Source organism: Hyperoodon ampullatus (assembly GCF_949752795.1).
Source record: "Hyperoodon ampullatus genome assembly, chromosome: 17".
In the NCBI taxonomy this organism is placed as follows: Eukaryota; Metazoa; Chordata; class Mammalia; order Artiodactyla; family Ziphiidae; genus Hyperoodon; species Hyperoodon ampullatus.
The window spans coordinates 47691105-47711145 of NC_136930.1; the positions used below are offsets into that span (position 1 = coordinate 47691105).

At 35.2% G+C, this 20041-nt stretch overlaps 1 protein-coding gene across 2 annotated transcripts in view; it reads left to right on the plus strand.

Moving 5' to 3' along the window:
• The window catches only part of ZFPM2 (zinc finger protein, FOG family member 2), a gene marked incomplete at its 5' end in the record, with an annotated part of 480289 nt that overhangs the window by 126689 nt on the left and 333559 nt on the right, over window positions 1-20041 (plus strand). The window lies entirely within an intron of this gene.

Consider the following 20041-nt stretch of genomic DNA (forward strand, 5'->3'; position numbering starts at 1 on the left):
TGGTAATTTTCTGAAACCAGCAGCTGGAAAATATAACGCAAACAAAAATGAAGATACAGTATATCTGATTATTATGATGTCATTTCTAATGTTATTCGTGATACACACAGATGTTTATATTCTGTATACTATAGCATAATGTTACACAAGATTTTGGATCAAAACATATTATAATTAAAGTACCATATACCACATTTTAAGAGTTTGAAAGAAAATGTGGACATCTGGCATTTTCACCTTATTGCATAATGTTTCTGTCTTAATGAAGGGAAGAATTCTCTTGATTAAAAAAATTAAAAAAACTTTGGAAAATTTTATTTTTTCTTGGGGATTACATTTAACTTAAAAAAGTGGGTGAACTTTATGTTGTATGGTTCTTTATTCATAGAATTAAGTACGTATATGCTGTGTAGAAGAGTTTTTACATTTAAATTAGATTGGATGGCCTTTTGATATGCCTACTTGCAAAGGGTACATTCTGGATTCACTCAAAGGGGCAAACTTGGAGGCGGCTGGTTTTCCTCTTTGCTCAAACCTGGGACCCACAGTGCTCCCAGCGACTTGTGAGTAAGTAAGCAAATTTGGGGGGTGGTGAATTACTAAACACATACTGCATACCCAGTGCTTCCTTTTTCAGGAAGCTTTTCCAGAAATAAAGTTATGTGTTAGCTAAAAGAGAGCGAGAGAGAGAGAAAGAGAGAGAGAGGAACAAGGATAAAACATGATGCTGTCCATTCAGGATAAGATTTTTCACTTTTGAGTTAAATTTACTTAACGTATCTGATTTAATAAACATTTTATTCAATTGATACCAGTGAAAACGTATATACTCTTTCTGTGGCACATATGAATGTATAAAAACTTTAAAGGAAAAAATGTATGCCTATAAGCAGGTATGCCTGGAGGAAATTCATCCTTTGTATATTGTAAAATCGATAACACATTTTTTCCCTACAGGTGTTTTGCAAAATAAAGGGGGATTTATTATTTTGACATCCCCTGATTAATGAAGTTGATTCATAACAAAAGACTACCTGTTGGATATTTATCTTTTAAGGTAGAATATTCATTGCTTTCCTTCAGTCAGAGAAAGTATACAGGATGTTTTTGGACTTTTGCTATTGCATGAATAGTGATTACATCAATATTTTTACCCAAATTTTTGTTATTCAAAAAAAGTATTGGTATTTTACAACTGTATTAAGAAGAGGAAGTTTCCCAGGTTTTACTGACAGTTTTCAAACACCTTAGAAAATGAACTCTGGATTCTAAAGTTTTAGGTTCGAATTCTGGATTTGCTGCTTACTTGCTGGATTAATTTTTGCAAGTTGCTTAATCTCTCTGTGCTGTTATTCTCATTTGTAAAATGTGGAAAGTAATATTAACGCCTCTTAGGGCTTTTGTGAGAATTAAATCAAATCTTGAACATAAAATGCTAATGACCATTATTATGGCTTTGAAATTGTTGTGACTTGAAGCAGAACCTTTAAAATTATTTTCTGCATTTTTTAAAGCACAGTAGTACATCTGATACAACAAGGGTAAACTTTTATAATACCAAGCATCTAGTTTTGAATTTAGCCACAAATTATTGGTTAAGACATGAGGCAATGAGCCAGGTGTGATTTCAAGGTCTCCTAACTTTAAGGTCCTCCCACCCAGTCCTGATAGTCACCCTAAGATAGAGAGTTGTCTCTAAAATAGAACAGAATCAAAGGACAAGGAAATTATCTAAAGAATTTGAGGCATAGAGCTAACATCATTTAAGATAGATCAGGATTTATCTTATTTTTAAAGTTTGATTGGAGACGACTCCACAACTTCTCTTGATAGCTCAGTTCGATAATGAATCAACTCCTCTGTGAAGTGTTCTATTTTTATCAAATGCAGATTCCCCAGAGCAGTTTTTTTCCTTATTTGTTATACATTTAAAAGGCACATTTAATAATTGCTTGTACCTTTGTTAACTCTTTTGATTAGGTGGAACCTAAACAATCTTTAGGAAAATTGTCTTACATTTGTAAACATTTCTAATGATGAAATTCTTTAATGTTTAAATATTTGTGACTCATATTTGAATAATCTTCAATTTCTTATGAGTCTTTCACCATTTGAGTGGAGTGCTAGACTCACAGTAAGCTAGTAAAGTTCAGGCCAATGTAAAAGTCATTACCTCATTATTTCAGTATTTCACATATCTATTTTCAAGTTTGATTCTTCTTTCTTGCTCTTAAGAAAATTACCTTGACATTACTTTGCTTGGAATCTAATTCATATGATACTTGTTATCCACTGTTCTTCCTTTTCCTCTGTATTTGCCTATACCTCACTTATATCATTTCTGTCTTCTTTTTAAGTAAATGCTTTTTCTTTTATTACCCTCCAGTAATTAGTTTGCAAATAGTCTCATACACTTAACTATTTAAGAAATAGTCATTGTACACTAATAACTGTGAAAAGTGCTAGGGGGAAGTCCAAAGATGTAGTACAATGCTGGCCACAGTCTCTCTTTTTTTATTGAAGTATAGTTGATTTACAATGTTGTGTTAATTTCTGCTGTGCAGCAAAGTGATTCTATTATCTATATCTATCTATTTATCTATCTATATATATATATATATATACACACACACACATTCTTTTTTCATATTCTTGTCCATTCTGGTTTATCACAGGATATTGAATATAGTTCCATGTACTATACAGTAGGACCTTGTTGTTTATCCATTCTCTATATAATAGTTTGCATCTGCTAACTGTAACCTCCCATTTCATCCCTCTCCCACCCCACCTCCCCCTTGGCAACCATAAGTCTGTTCTTTATGTCTGTGAGTCTGTTTCTGTTTTATAGATAAGTTCATTTGTGTCATATTTTACATTCCACATATAAGTGATATCATATGGTATGTCTTTCTCTTTCTGCCTTACTTCACTTAGTATGATAATCTCTAGTTCCATCCATGTTGCTGCAAATGGCATTTTTTTGTTCTTTTGGGGGGCTGAGTAGTATTCCATTGTGTATATGTACCATGTCTTCTTTATCCATTCATCTGTTGATGGACATTTAGGTTGTTTCCATGTCTTGGCTATTATAAATAGTGCTGCTGTGAAAATAGGGGTGCATGTATCTTTTTGAATTATAGTTTTGTCTAGGAGTGGGATTGCTAGATCATTTGGCAACCCTATTTTTAGTTTTTTGTGGAAACTCCATACTGTTTTCCACAGTGGCTGCACCATCTTACATTCCCACCAACAGTGCAGGAGGGTTCTCTTTTCTACACACCCTCTCCAGCATTTGTTATTTGTAGACATTTTAATGATGGCCAATCTGACTGGTGTCCACACTGTCTCTTTTTGATACCGTTTCTCTCCTTTAACCTTCTTTAATTATTCATGTAGTGTAGTTAGATAGGATGCAATAATTAAGCATGTCAACCTAGAAAGTAGAGAATGGTCTAGACTACAGAAGAAAATGCACAAATTTTAGAGCCATGCTTACACTTATGGCCTTGTGGCCTTGGACATATTAAACAGCCAGACCTCAGTTTCCTTATCTTCAAAATGGGAAGAATAATAAGTACTTTGAAACATGGTTATGAGGATGAAACTTGAAAGAGATGATATATATGATACCTAGCACAGAGCTTGGGCGAGTGTGGGATTTGCTAGATGTTAATGGCCTCCCTTTACCCTAGGACCTCTCACATTGGCCAACAATTGGAATGTGTCCTTATTTTGAAAACAATGCTTACATCTCTGTCTCCCTCCTTTAAGAAAATCTTTAGAACCTCAATCCATCGCCAAATTCTGGAGTGCTGACTTGTGTATTTATTTAGAAGGCGACTTAGGGAAGAGAATACTGTTAAATCATTATAAATTCGTCATCCACAACTATGAAATGAGTACCTTAAAAGTCACATCTTACAAACATCAACTCTAGGAATGCCAACTCTCTGGCTTATGTTATTAAAAACATGTTACTTCTTTTTGCACATGGGAATAATGAATAATTTGTTTTCCCTGGTCTAATATTGAATGAATCTACCAACAGGCTTATAGCAGCTATAATTGACATTGCTAGGAGCTCTACTAAAGGAACATATCATGTTACTCAAATTGTGCAGGTAAGTATATGTAACCCCCAATAATGTATATTAACACAAATATACACAGATATAAAATTTTGAGCACGCAGTCATTTAGATTCTTCGACATGAACTTTTCCAGATAATCATGTACTTTTATTTAAATACATTTTGGTATTTATATGTAAAGCATTTGGGCCATTTCAGTAAAAATGAAGTAGAAAATCAGACCTTGTATCGATGATTTGAGGAATTAATAGAATAAAATTAGGAATAATTTTTGTGTTATACATTATGGAACAGCACACCTTCCTCCTAGGTTGATAAATGGAAATCTGATTTACCATCAGAGGTAAATTATTTTGAGGTAATGGGTAGAGAAGACCAACAATACTTCTGTTTATATATTGGCCCTGCCACTTATCAATTGTGTGACTTTGGGTAAGTTACTAATTCTCCAAGGGCTCAGTTTCCTTATTTATAAAATGGGGCTAATTATAATAACTACCTCATTAATGAGATTTTTTTATGTAAAACATGGAGATCAAAACTTCATAAGTGCTCAATAAATGGCTCTTAATATTACTTTTAGTATCATTTTGGCAATTGTGCCTTAGAAGCCATTATAATGCCTTACAGATGATAAGCCCACATTTGTATAGTGAATCAACTTTGTAAAATGATTTCACTATGTAGAAATCATCACAGGGCTACATTAACTATGTTCTATTCAGCTGGATTTAAAGCATAATTCAGTAAAAGAAATTTTAATGTAAATAAAATTTCAAGAATAAATGTCTAGCATAAAATCAGATGTGTGTACTTGTTGCATCTGGACTAAAAATGTTTCAGGAAATCTATAAAGAAGTCACCTCATTCAGGTGCTGTTCAGCATTGTGCATCCACACAGATGATCAGGCTAGTTCTGCTCTGTGCCTGAAATTAAACTGAGAAGATGAGGAGTGTTTTATATAAAGTGGAATGGCAGCTGGGCGACCACTGTGAGAGAGAAGCACACACTAATGATACAGGGATTTTTTTCCCTTTACTCGTCCAAAGAAGGACTTGGAGATTACAGTTTTGATTTCGTTTCTTTTTTGATTGGGAAAATGTGGTAGATATAAGATCTGGGAAATGCCATTTGAAGTAAATTAACAGAAACCTATGAAACATAGTTAACCATAGATATAGTCTGACAGTAAGAAGAATATTGTGAGAAGCAGAGGAAATCGTAGAATGACTGTGTATTACTCTGACAGTGAATTGGTATTATCTCTGCTATCAGATAATGCAGTTATCATTAATTTTCACATTTGCATTTCAATCTTTGGAAGGAAATGACTCTTGCCGGATGAAGATAAGAGCTCTGTACCACTATAATGAACCATCATTTTATCCCAACGCTTTTTGTCCATATGAAAATGAGGCAGGTGTGTGTGTGTATGTTGGGGGGGTTCAGAAAAACATTATAACAAAGTGTCAAAAATTGCTACAGACTTTTGAGCCCCTTCTGAAACAAGAGGGGGTCAAAATAAATCTTCTGTACTGTAGTTAAGTGGATATCGGATTAAAAGATGAAAGCCTTACTCTTTGTAGAACAGGATGCCACATAAACACAGTAAAAAATAGTTCTCTTTATCTTATTCCTTTACTCCAGTTTGCACTCTAATATAGAATTAGGGCACACATAAACCTAACCCAAAAAAAGAGGTAGGTTGAAGGCAAAGGACTTACGATTATTGTTTGGAAAGAGATGTCTCTGAGTTATAAAGAACTGTGTAAAATATACAAATTTGTTATTATTATTATTTCTTCAGTTGTACAAGAATGGGAATTAAGGATATTTAGATAATGGCTTGTTTTAGAACTTGCAAATACCTAATTTGTTTGCACAAGTTTAATTGATAAATTCAAGTTAAAGGATAATGAATTGAGATTAATTTTTTTTTTTTTTGGACCTTGCTTTGCAGTGACCTTTTCCTCAAACAGATTGCTGGAAAATAAAATACAATGTCAAGCTTTATAAATACATCATGATCCCAGAAAAATATATGACAGCACCTACTTTCCTATCCCACACGCTGCTCCCATGGCAAAATTCATTCATTAACCTTTTACAGTAGAAGCTCCCTTTTAAACTAAAATTTGCACCCTTTCTCTGAAACTTACTGATTGAGGCTGTTGTGGGTTAAGTCAGGTCCCCTCACAACTCATATGCTGAAGTCTTAAATTTCAGTACCTCAGAATGTGATGTTATTTGGAAATAGGGTCATTGCAGATGTAACTAGTTAAGATGAGGTCATACCCATTAGGGTGGGCCCTTAATCCAACATGACTGGTACCCTCATAAGAAGGGGAAGTTTGGAGACAGACCACATACATAGGGAGAACATACTGTGAAGATGAAGGAAGAGATTGAGATGATGCTCCTAGAAGTCAAGGAAGGCCAAAGATTACTGGGAAACCACCAGAAGCTAGGTAAGAGGTATGGAACAGATTCTCTCAGAAATCCTTCCCTTGAATCCTTCTGATTCCCAGAAGGAATCAATCCTCCTGAACCTGATCTTGGACTTGTAGACTCCAGAATTGTGAGACAATACATTTCTGTTATTTAAGCCACCCAGTTTATGGTACTTTGGTACAGCAGTCCTAGAAAACCAATACAGAGACCAGGAGCTAGAAAGGAATCAAGTGAGCAGTCCCTTATATGCTTTCCAACTATATATCTTACTGTAATTTTTAGTTGATGTTAAATATTGTCTAAACCACTCAAATATATTTGCAAAAAAATATACATTGTTTCTAGGGCAACAATATCGAAACCTTCAAAAGACCAGATAAAGAGCAATAACTAAAAAAGGTAGGTATGGACAAAATAACTGCAACAAATCAGGGAGAAAATCATAAACATACTGAAAGAGTCTGCCCTTAGATGGCTTTGTAAGTGCTTTTACATCCTCACTCTAATGAAACAAACTAGAAATTGTAGATGAAGCATTTGAATGTTGTTTATGAAATTGGAGGACCAACAGTGGACTCATAGGCCCATAAAAGGTCTAGGCCCTACATCAAATGTTTAATTATTAAATATGCTTTTGTATATTATAAGTTAAAATATAATGCTTCTATTATTATTTTAAAAATCATTCCATGGTTTGGCTATTTCGATTAACCGCTCACCCCACTTTTGTCCAATAATAGGACTTCTACTGTGCTCTTTCCTCCTGAGCCATAATTCAGCTTAGAATTCTTCTCAACAGGGCACTTCAGGAAGACACTTGTCAGTAGGATATAAGAAAAACCTTTGCTATCCCCTTTGTAACCTCTTTTATAAGAAAGTATGCATTAGATACTTATTTTGGCGCAAAAATGTTTGGTATTCGTTGTTTTCCTTGACTCAACATTGTACCTGGAAAAGATACCTAAATATGTGACTGATATGTTGAAAGAAAGAAAACCTAAACCATGTAATTATTTGCTTCTCTTTTGTCTGATTCAGAAAGGGACTTAATGGGGATCAGAAGGATAAGTCAAGGCCAACACAATGACATACACTAGAAGTAGAAGTAGTTTAAAACTATGGAAAATAAAAGCAGGTACATAGAGACATGTACACTTACTATTAATGGGCCACAAATTTGGAACTAGATTACTAGATTATTTAAAGGGTAATATTGATTGGGTACACAAGATAAAATACATTTCTTGTAAGTTGGTAGTTGAATCTAGATCCTTGAAGAAATTCAGATTCAATACTGTAGACAACAGTACTATATATACATTGCTGGATGCTTTCTATTGCATCATATCAGTAAGCACGTACAAGGCCGCTGCCTCACTTGTGATTTTACAAAATAGCAGGTGGTTCAGGTGTTTTCACTTGATCCATCCATTATAAAGTTTCCCATCAGCTTTTCACCTAATGGTTATTGCCAGGATCCATTACATCATTAAGGCTTGCAAAATGGTGACTTTTGTATTTTATCATTCCTTCTGTATTATTAACTGATATTATTATCTTCTGAAAATCTTTCCCTCATCTACTATTTAGTTACCCCTGAATACTGTTCATAAAGGAAAAGGTGGACACATGCTTGATTTTTTCTCATTACATACCAATTTTCAGTATAGGAAAGAATAGAAAGAGTGGTATAAGGCTGGTAAAATAAGCTGGTACATACTGTCATTGCATTTAAATTCAAGATCTGTGTGAAGACATGTTATGCATATAAGCCATATACTCAGAATTGCATTAAAAATAAACTACTCTGACTACAATATGAAGCATGGGTAGAAGAAGGACAAAAGAAATACAGTAGTAGTCTTATCAAGAGGTGAAAGAGGGTTATAGAAAGCACCGGATATATTTGAGGTTGTCATTGTGTGTGGCTTGTTCAGCTTATTTTGTTGCCATTCACTGAGGTAAGGAGAACTGAAGGAAAGACATGTTTTGGGAGAAAGATGAATTGGATTTTTAGTATGTTGTTTGCTATTTTTGTGAGACATCCAAGTGGATCTGTTGAGTAGAACATTGGTAATATAGGCTGGGAGTGTGAAGAAAAGCCTAGTATAGAGATGTAAATTGGAGAGTCATCAATGTATACATGGCAATGGAATTCATGGGAGTAGATGGGAATATATATATATACATGCATATGAGGTCTTGGACATGAAGCTTGAAGAACTCCTATCTCTAGCAGAAGGATAGAGGAAGAAGTGTCAAGAGCGTCTGATAAGGAGGGAACAGCCAAGATAGGGAGAACCAGGGGAATGTAATAGTTTTAAGGAGGAAAGAGTCATGCTTGGGTTAAATGCTGCTGAGAGGTCAAGACCGAGATTTAAAGACTTTCCTTGAATTCAGTGCCATGTGGATATTAGTGATTTTGACTGGAACTATTTCAGTGGAGCTCTTGTAACAGAGCTGCCAGACTGTGGTAGGTTGAAGTGCGAGCGAAAGACAAGCAAATTGAGTCAGCTATTGGAAACAACTCTTCTTGAGTGTTCTTGGTAAATAAATATAAACATACCTGGGTTTCTGTGAAACTGTTTATTGTTAAAATTGTTCATTACCATTTTGTTTCTACCTCAGAAACTTTCAAACTTTAGGGTTATGCCTCCAAAGAAATTTATGTCTCATATTAAGCCATTCTGAGTCTGCTACCCATTAACTTTTATAAATTATTTCGAAGTTATTTTTGTTTCCTGTCCCTACCATATTTTCAAGCTTTACATAATACATTTTGCTCATTTCTTTTAAATTTTATTGTTTCAACTTTTATATCCCAGTAACTAGTTTACCAAATAGTTTGCATGTGGATTTTTTTTTGAGTTTTATTACTTTTAATATAATTGAAATGCTAAATTTAATGACATATTACATAAAAATTTACTATAAATTTGATGTGGGTTAGAGGTATGTTTTCCCTTCTTTCTGTATTCAAACTGATAACAGCTCTTATGGTGTTATTGTTATTTCTGTTGTTGTTTTAACCTCAGGAGTACACTTAGACCTTGGGGATTGTTCTATCTTTGTCTTCATAATAAATTCCTACACTGTTTCTGTGGTTGATACTTGGAGCAAGCAACTTACTCACTCATAAATATAATTTGCATATCCTTGCCAGATCTTGTACTTCTTCCCCGGCACCTTTGCAGACCCACATTGAATTAATTAATTTAATTAGTTCAAACACTTATTGAATAAGTGTTAAGAATAACTGTGTGCCAGACTCCAAGGATAAAACGATGACTTGGACTCATACTACCTTCAGAAAGCTCGTAGTACAAAGAAGAGAGACAAATGATGAGATAATTAAAATACATTGCTATGGATTCTGTTGCAGAGGCATGTACAGTGTGCAGTGGTAGCAAAGGGAGGTAGCAAAGAAGACAGACAAATGATGAGATAATTAAAACACATTACTATGGATTCTGTTGCAGAGGCATGTACAGTGTGCAGTGGTAGCAAAGGGGGAGGAAGGTCATCCACTGCAAAGTGGGAGGGTGGTGGGAAAATGGCTGAGGGATCACCTTGCACAGAGGGAGAAGGGAAGGGTTGCTGCTGATGGTGAGACATCATGCTGATGAGATAACACAAGCAATAATAATCTCTTCAGTGATCGCAAGGACAGAGTGATAAATACACACTGGACGCACTAAATTGTTAATGATACATGGGAAATGTTTAGTTTTTTGCAAAATATAATTTTGCAAAATTATATATATTATATATTAAGTGTAGTAAATGTGCTGCCATTTTGCCTGTACAGAAGCTTTCACTTTCCTGTTAAACCTGCCCTACTGTGCCACTGTTACCTAGAAGGCACTATCCTTCTGTCACTCTTGGGCCTGAGGAATGGAGAGGTTTTCCGAAAGATAATGGAAACTAAAGTACCCATGCTGAAGATTAGTTACACCTATAAACTGTTAAAAACAACAATTAAAGAGTTTGGTAAAAGGTCAGCTAAGAAACAATAAAGAAACCTAATTGTAATTTTAGCCATTTCCTGGAAATTGAACAGCAAAGCAGGGTATCTAGTGGTGTTACTGGTCTTGCCTGGTGTTTGGAAGCGGGGCTAGCTCTTGGAGGTTCTTGGAGAGCTTGGGGGGGAATAAGAAAGGAAGGCTCAAGGGGGAAAGTGTGAGCTTCTTGCTAACAGCAGAGTTCTACTTGGCAGGATTCCTGTGGGCCATATTTTAAGTGTCCTTGAAAGAAAATTTCAAAGTGCTGCGTGTTTTCAAAAAAAATGTATTGAATACATTGTCATATATAGGAAAGTAATGAAAATAACATTTGCTGTTAAACATAAGTTTATATTTGGATAAATACACAGAGAACCACATATCTTATCCTGAGTTTTCATGGCAGAATCTCTTGATACTAACAAGAAGTATAACATTCTTTTTAAGTGACACCCTGAATAAAAACAGTCACAAGACTTCCCAATTGAATGGAATTTTAACAAGTTCTTTGGGTTTTTTCCTGTTAATTTTTTCCTGTGAATTAATCAAGGTTATTTCATTTTTGAGCAGTGTATTAACAATGTAAAATAGAACGAAAAGAATAAATACATGAGTACATTCTAATAAGGATGGAAACATGGCATTTTTTTTACAGAATTAAGTAACCTATACACCAGACAAAGACTATAAAATGACTGAGTGAGATTGACAGCACTTATTTTAGTGTGTATTTTAAGTAAACAATGCATTATTTAAGTTTATGGTATTTAAAATTATATTTTCTATATAAAAGCAATGCAAGCTCCCCAAAAGAAAAGAGAAATGAGTGGAAGACACTTTCTGCCATCAGAGTGTTTATTTCAGTTCCCTCTACCCATTTTTCTTTTCTTTTTTTAAAATTAATTAATTTATTTATTTTTTGGCTGTGTTGGGTCTTCGTTTCTGTGCGAGGGCTTTCTCTAGTTGCAGCAAGCGGGGGCCACTCTTCATCGCGGTGCGCGTGCCTCTCACTGTTGTGGCCTCTCTTGTTGCGGAGCACAGGCTCCAGATGCACAGGCTCAGTAGTTGTGGCTCACGGGCCTAGCTGCTCCGTGGCATGTGGGATCTTCCCAGACCAGGGCTCAAACCCATGTCCCCTGCATTGGCAGGCAGATTCTCAACCACTGCGCCACCAGGGAAGCCCCCATTTTTCTTTAAATTAGATGCTTTCCAAGAAAATTACTATCTCCCTCAGTAATTTTCATGACTCTGAAAACTGAATAAAAGGGGGACATTGGGTATATAAATAATAATTATCGTAATAAGATTAATGCAATAGTTGTTAAATAGGCTGATAAATTATATAACATCTTAAAATATTATGCCTGCAATTTTTAATACTATAGCTGGAAATAATGACTTGTGAAAAGTGTTTTATTGTAAAAGAAGCCATTTGAGTAGCCTTTCTTAATTATGCAAATATAAGAGCCAAGATTCTTCAAACTGGATTTGGGAGCCTTTTGTCTCTTTGGGATGAATACTACCTGTCTTGGAGATCTCACAGCTCTGAGAGAGGGAAGGAAGATGGAGGGCTGATTTGCACATGCAGCCTGTGGGGATTTCTGTGTCAAGCAAATTCCACCACTTCCACCCCAAACTGTGGTTTATATTAGTCTGCTCAGGCTGCTGTAACAGAATACCACAGACTCAGTGGCTTAAACAACAGAAATTTATTTTCTCATAATTCTGGAGACTCGAAGCCCAAGATCAAGGTGCCCACAGGGCTGGTTTCTGGTGAGACCTCTCTTCCTGGCTTGTAGATGGCCACCTCCCCGCTGTGTCTGGACATGGTTTTTTCTCTGTTATGTGCACACTCCTGACGTCTCTTCCTATTCTTATATGGACACCAATCCTATTGGATTAGAGCTTTACCCTTATGTCCTCATTTAACCTTAATTACTCCCGTAGAGGTCCTGTCTCCAAATACAGTGGCATTGGGAGTCAGGGCTTCAACCTATAAATCTTGGAAGAGACACAATTCAGGTTGTCAATGGCAGGTTTGATTGGGGTGGCCTTAACCAAAATCTGCTGGCAGGGAAAGGACATCTTGGAAAATAGATTTGTGGAGGGCGAAGCCAGGACTCAACAGTAGGGCTTTAGGTTTTAAGAGCGAGGGCTATTTTTCCCTACCCTTTGTTCCTAAATCTGGAACTCCTTGTGAGGCCAGCTGACATGGCCTCGGGTCCTGCTTTGGGGAAGGATGGCTGATCTGAGATGTGATGTGAATTAAGTGAACCGAACCCTAAAGACTAAGGGGGAACACCATGACAGATCGTGTAAGACCTGAGCCCACTTGGGTGTTTCCTTAGCAAAGAAGGGGAATCCACCATCCTGTGTGGGACCTGTGCTTAATAGGGACACCAAGGAATAGAGAGCAAAGCAGGGGCTTCAGTGGCCTAAATGATCTCTTGGAATTTGGAAGTATGGCTGGCTCTTGAGGAGTTCTTGGAGACTTTGGAAGGAATGAAGTAAAAAGATCTCAAGAGGGAGAGGCTTAACTTCTTGTTAATAGAAATTTTACCCCAAGCTGAAGAATGAGGACACATAAGTCATGGGAGAACATAAAGGAAGCTCAGAGAAAGAGGCATCTGTCTCTCCTCTGGGAGATCATTTAAGGCCTCTTTACTTTGTAAGCATGGAAGTATTTAACAGATGGAAGGAGAGAAGAGAGTAAAGACATTCCAACACTCCAGGCAGAGGGAATATAACACACTTGCATTAATATAGATGGTGAATTGTGGTTAGGAGTGAGATAGGGACTCACATTAGACAACTAGGCAATAGCCTGTTGCATGAGTTCAGGTCAGAAGGCAATAGAGATTTGGGCAATAAAAGTTGCCAGCATCATTAATAAATACTGGTGTTCAAAATGGGTTTAAAGTGGTAAAGGAAGAAGGAAGGTTTTTTCCCCCACTCCTAGAGTCCAAGCACAGGAAAGCAGTGACCTGGAAGTGGCACTGGAGATCAGGCCAGAAACAGCTTGGCTCCACAGTCTCTGCTCTGAACCACTGACACACACACACACACACACACACACACACACACATTTTTTCTGAGCAATGTAAAAGCTAGACTTTTCTTATGAACCTTTATCCTTATTCTGGAAGAAGAACACCCTTTATTAATTGTGAAAAAAAAATATTTTAACTCTTTTAAATTATTAAATTTAATGATTATCTTTACATTTTATATTAAATTTGAAAATAAATATGAGATTTTAAAAAGCACTGACCATATATAATACACCTTTTCTCCACAGTTTTGACGTATCGATGTGTATTATGGGGAAAATTGATTTTTAAGAATAAGTAGATACTTTTGAAAAGCCCAAATTATTTATTCATTAAAAATCATAATTACAATTAAGTGGCAAAATTAATTTTCTATAAAATAGGTTTTTCTGTCTGGAATATGGAAGTGAATTATTTTACAAACTCGTATAACTTAAGGCTAACATTTCATGCCAATAACTCATGATTAGTATATAGTAGAATAATTTAGCACATTTTAAAATTAAAGAAGAGGTTGTTAGTTAACCCAGCTTTCTGGATTTTACTCATTTTTTTTTAACTTTTAAAGGTAAACATAATAAAATGAAAAAAATAGTTATCAGATATTTTAATAAAGTAAAATGAAAATGGCATTATATGTAACTGTTAGAGAAATGCAGGAAATATTTCAATCATTATTTAAAAGTACATGAGATTAATAATACTTCTGGTTCCCTTTGGGCCTTATTAAGTATTATTTAATCTGTATAATTCAAGACATTTTATCCATTAGGCTCAGTCATTTTCAGAAATCCTAAAACATATAAGTAAAAGTACTGATAAAGGGAAAAATCAGTAACTCAGATAACCTAAAGCATTTATTTTTCAGAGTGTTATTCTCTTGAAATGATCAAAAGAATTCTGAAACCATTCAGAATTAATGTTGAGGACCTAAAACTCTGTTCTGGGCAACATTTCCCATGAACTTTTAAACTTTTCTCTTTCCAGTCACATCTCTAGTACCCAATATTTACGGAGAGTTTACTATGTGCTAATCACTGCTATAGGCATGGGGAGTATAAGAGCAGACAAATTCTCATTGTTTTCTCTCAAAACAACTCTAGGAATATTGTCTCCCTCTTGACCAGTGAGGAGACTGAGGCACAGAACATTAAGTAACTTGCCTGTAATCACAAAGCAAATAATCATGGAATTGAAATGAAACAGCTTGACCCCAGAGATTGTGCTCATACCACTACATTTTCTCTGTTTTTCATACAATGAGCCCTTCTTGATTATGGCACCTGTTATTTGTGATCATATTTTGACACCCTGTCACCTAACTGGCATTCTTTTTTTCTTCCCTAAAATACAAGCAAGGAAACTATGTTTTATTGTTCATTAAAGCCTTTTATTAAGTTTAATTTTTCCTTTGATAAAATTTTTGTGAAATCTAAGGCTTCCTCTCTAGTGCACAACTTTTTGGTTACTGTGTTTAATTTATCATTTATTTGACTTCACCCTGGAGAATAACATAACCCTAAGAGCTACCATTCATTGAGCATCACTGGGCCTTATTTTACAGTGGAGGAGATTAAGGCTTAAAAATTTAAATTTGAGGCATACCTCGGAAATATTGTGGGTTCTGTTCCAGACCTCCTCAGTGAAGCAAATATCACAATAAAGCAAGTCACACAAATTTTTGGTTTCCCAGTGCATTGAAAAGTTATATTTACACTATACTGTGGTTTGTTAAGTATGCAATAGCATTGTGTCTAAAAAACAATGTATATACTCTAATTAAAAAATACTTTAGGGTTTCCCTGGTGGCGCAGTGGTTGAGGGTACGCCTGCCAATGCAGGGGACACGGGTTCGTGCCCCGGTCCGGGAAGATCCCACATGCTGCAGAGCGGCTGGGCCCGTGAGCCATGGCCGCTGAGCCTGCGCGTCCGGAGCCTGTTCTCCGCAAGGGGAGAAGCCACAACAGTGAGAGGCCCGCGTACCGCAAAAAAAAAAAAAAAAAAAAAAAAAAACTTTACTGCTAAAAAATGCGAGCCATCATCTGAGCCTTCAGAGTCATAGTAACATCAAAGATCACTGGTCACAGATGACCATAACAAATATAATAATAATGAAAAGGTTTGAAATATTGCAAGAATTACCAAAATGTGACACAGAGACCTGAAGTGAGCAAATGCTGTTGGAAAAATGGTGCTGATGAACTTGCTCAACACAGGGGTCATCACAAACCTTAAATTTGGAAAAAATGCAGTATCCGCAAAGCACAGTAAGGCAAAGTGCAGTAAAACGAGGTATGTCTCTAATATAGCTGAGAAGTGACCCAGCCAGGATTCCCATAGAGAGCGGTGATCAGTAATGCTGGCAACACACCTCTGGAGGTCATTTTCTTTTTCTAGGCAGTACAAGAAGTGATGTTGTTAGTTACTTCTGTTAATTCTCACAACAATTCAACAGGTGATCCCTATCTCATAAGTGAAGATGTTATGTCTTAGAGAAGTTAAGCAGTTTACCTAGTCCCACATTGCAAATAGGGGACAGGTAGCTTACCTAGTCTCAGTGTGATGGTAAGGTCAAGTTTGTAGGGGTAGTGAAGTAATGGAAGATACAATCTGAGATGAAAATCGCTTTCAAATTCTGCTCCACTTAACAGCTCAGTAAATTCAGACAAATTACATCATCTTTCTGCCTGTCGACTTTCTCATCTGTAAAATGGGAGTACTGTATACAGCCAGCCCTCATTATCTTCAGGTTCCAGATCACTGAATTCAACAAATCATGGGTGGAAAATACTCAGAAAAAAGTTCCAGAAAGTTCCAAGAAGCAGAACTTGAATTTTCCATGCCAGCAACTATTTACATAGAATTTTCACCTTATTTACAACTATTTTCATAACATTTACATTGTATTTGGTATTATAAGTAATCTAGAGATGATTTAAAGTATATGGGAGGATGTGTGTAGCTTACATGCAAATACTACACCATTTTATATAAGGGACTTGAGCCTCCAAAGATTTTGCTATTCATGGTGGGAGGTCCTAGAACCGATCCCCTGTGGATACTGAAGGATGACTACCTGCTTCATAGGATTTTTGAGCATTACATTAGTGAAGTGCTGAGAAGAGTGTCTGGCCCAGAGTAAGTACTGTATAAATGATGTAAGCATGACATCATCCTCATCATCACCTTCATCATCACCTTCATCATCCTCGTCACCCTTATTTTATAGTCAAGGGTTTTTTTTTCCTCTCTTAAATCTTGCCTCAACCTTATTTCTTCTTCTCCATTAGATTTCTTTAGCATTTGCATGGCCAGAGAAGTAGCAAGTCCCTTTGTGTCTATTTTGTTCAGAAAACAAGGGTGTTTTATAGGATTCAACATCCTTGATAAGAATAAAACTTTCAGTTGAATATGAAGTGTTAGAGTATTTTAGGATTTTTTTAAAAATAATTTAGGCATTTGTTTCTTATGCTCAGTCTCATTCCACAAAGGATTTGGGGTGACTTATGAAAAACATGAAATATAAAATGATAGTATAAATTATTAAAGTAGATGAAAGAAAACATAGGAAAATAACAGAAGCAAGAATAATATAATTACATGGCTAGCTAAACCATGGAGTCCAAGATAGTTGCTCAAAAGCCCCACTTCTCTCCTGGGCTCTTTCTCTGTACTCTTCCTTTTGGTTTTCTGAGGGCCTTAGAGTGCCTTCCTATTTCTTTTCCTTTTCCCCTTTTCTTCTTGGGACTTACCTTCGCACACTTTCTCAGACAAACTTACTGAATTGTTCTCATGAGATCTCTATTCTCTATTGGTTATGTCTCTTTCAGTTTTACCCAGAACTGTTCAGTTCACTTTCTGAAGAAGAAATAGAAAAGGGCAGAATGTTACCAAATCCTTCCTCCTGTGTTTTCAAATAACCACAACATTAGCAACTTTTCATTGTGTATGCTTTTACAAAAATTTACTTTTAGAAAATCAAATATATGCTTCTCATTATTTTAATAAAAACTCCACTGAGTAAATGAATTACATAGGATTGGAAAAAATAAAGTTTGCAGTGAATGGTGGATGACACTCGTATTCAATAAGGAGCTCTTAAAAACAGACCAAATGCTTAAGACGTTTTTGTTCTGAGGCAGAGAAGACAAACTAAGTATACAGATGCAGATTAGGCCTCAGAACATGAGGACATAAAAGGGATTTAATGGTGGGGTGGATTATAGAAATCCATGTAACAATGATAAATAATTATAGTTCCAGCTGAGATCAAAGTGGTGCTGATTGAACGCCCTCAAGCTGGTAACATGAAGTATCTTGAAGGGAAAAAAAAAAACCCTGCCTCAGAGATTGGTCAGACTGGGCAAACAATGTCTGTGATCTATATAGAAGTTCCAACCCTATTGAAAGCACCAGTTGTGGGAGAGGAAAAATGGAGGGAGCCTGTGAGGGAATTTCTTCCTTTGGAGCTCAGTGTAAAACTGACTTTTACAGCTATTTGTAATTGGGTTGAAATTGCTCAAAAAATATGTATGTGATTAACCCTTTCTTTTGGAGGCTGGAGAAAAGACTCGTATTACAGATGTCAGTTCTATAATTGACTTACCATTCTTGATTCTTCCCTTTGAGGAAAATGTCACTTTGGCTACATATAACAGAGTGATATTGACTGTAGGTAAGGTTACCTGAAAAAAGAGTCTTTGTAGAAGACACATTTATCTGCAGAAGGAGCAAGAATATGTTGACTATCACAGGGAAACAAATGAGACTACATTCATTTGTGGGTTTATTTGATTTTGTAATGCCCCCAAGACATTATAAAGTGTAGAATTATGAAACAATTGCTATTAGTTATAAAATGAGACAGCCAATTAAATTAACCCTAATCACAAGTATTTTGGACTAATTTAATGTAGAACTATATATCTAATCCATCTATCTATATCTATATGATAAAGGAAAGAGAGAAGCATAGTTTTTATACCTTATAGATGCATCTTTATTTACTTTTTAAAAAATGAAATTGTTTATTATTTTTAAGTAACTAAAAAAGCAAAGCCAGCAAGTATTAAAACTAGATTTACAGAAATTGTACTTCCATATTTTATATTCTTCTTTAACATACATAGTTGACATATATGGTTGACTTATATAGTTGAACTACATAGTTGACATAAAGAGTTGAATTTTGTAGTTGAAAAGCCAACTATTTGCAAATGCCTTTTTTTTTTTTTTTTTCGCAAATGCTTTTTTGGCACTCTGGATATTGTGGCTGTAATTTCACTTGGGGTGGATTAAAACAGACATTTCAGTAAGGCACATGGCATTTCTAATACAATGACAGTTTTAAAATTTAGGATGTTTAGAACTGAGCTAGCTACCTCATTTAAAATTTTGAAAACCTTTATGTTAGGAGATGAAATATTGATCAAAATATTTGATAATAAATATTTATGTATCAGTTAACAAGTTGGTAATCACTTCTTGAGGGAAAATTGGTTTTGGATAGACAAAATTTGAATTTTCTTAGTAGAATAATTAAATTTTTCCTAAGTCATGTACCTTTGCCTAAACATTTGGGTAAGGATATTTTAAGAATGAAGACTTTCTGGTATATGTCTCCTTCTACTGTAGGAAATAACCAATATTAAAATAACCCCTCATTAAATCTGTGTGATAAATGGTCTAACTTTATGGCTTTTCTTAGGTAGAGGTTTTATGACATTACATTTAATTTTTAATATTTTAATATGAATGCATTTTCTTTGCCAAACTAATTTCTATTTTTATAGGGGTACAGATGTGTTCACTGTAACATCTTTTCTCATCTGTGGAAAATATCATTTCTCCTCTGTAAAATATTATTTTAAAATAGTATTCATGTGGTATTGGAGAAGATGATAAGAAATTATAGGATTAAACTCTTAATGAGTATATATTGAATATTCTCAAAACAGTTTAAAACAATAATAAAAATATAAATTAAGACAATTTCTACAAGCTACAGCTAATTATTTGTCAATTTTATGGTTTCCTACACGTTTTTATGTTTAGGATGTCAGTAATGTTCTAAAGTTGGTCTTATATATGTAACAACTGAATAATTTGGTTATTTTATTTTCATTTCTTTTCATTGTACCTTTCCATTTACATAGACACAAGCACTTTTTTTTCATTATTATTTCCATAGTTTCTTCTATAGCACAGAAGGTTTATAAAGCACAGAAGGGGTTCATTAAATGCTCAAGTTACACATAGTGAAATGTTGTTACTTCAGACTGTAACTTTAATTTTTTTGGTTGCTTGAAGTAGTAATTTTACCCCAAATATAGTTACATACTTGAGTAAATGCCAAACAGAATAATTTTTTTAAATTGCCTTGTTTTGAGGAACTTTTCTTTTTGGTCTAAGAGTACAGGAGACCACACGGCTATTGATAAGTTC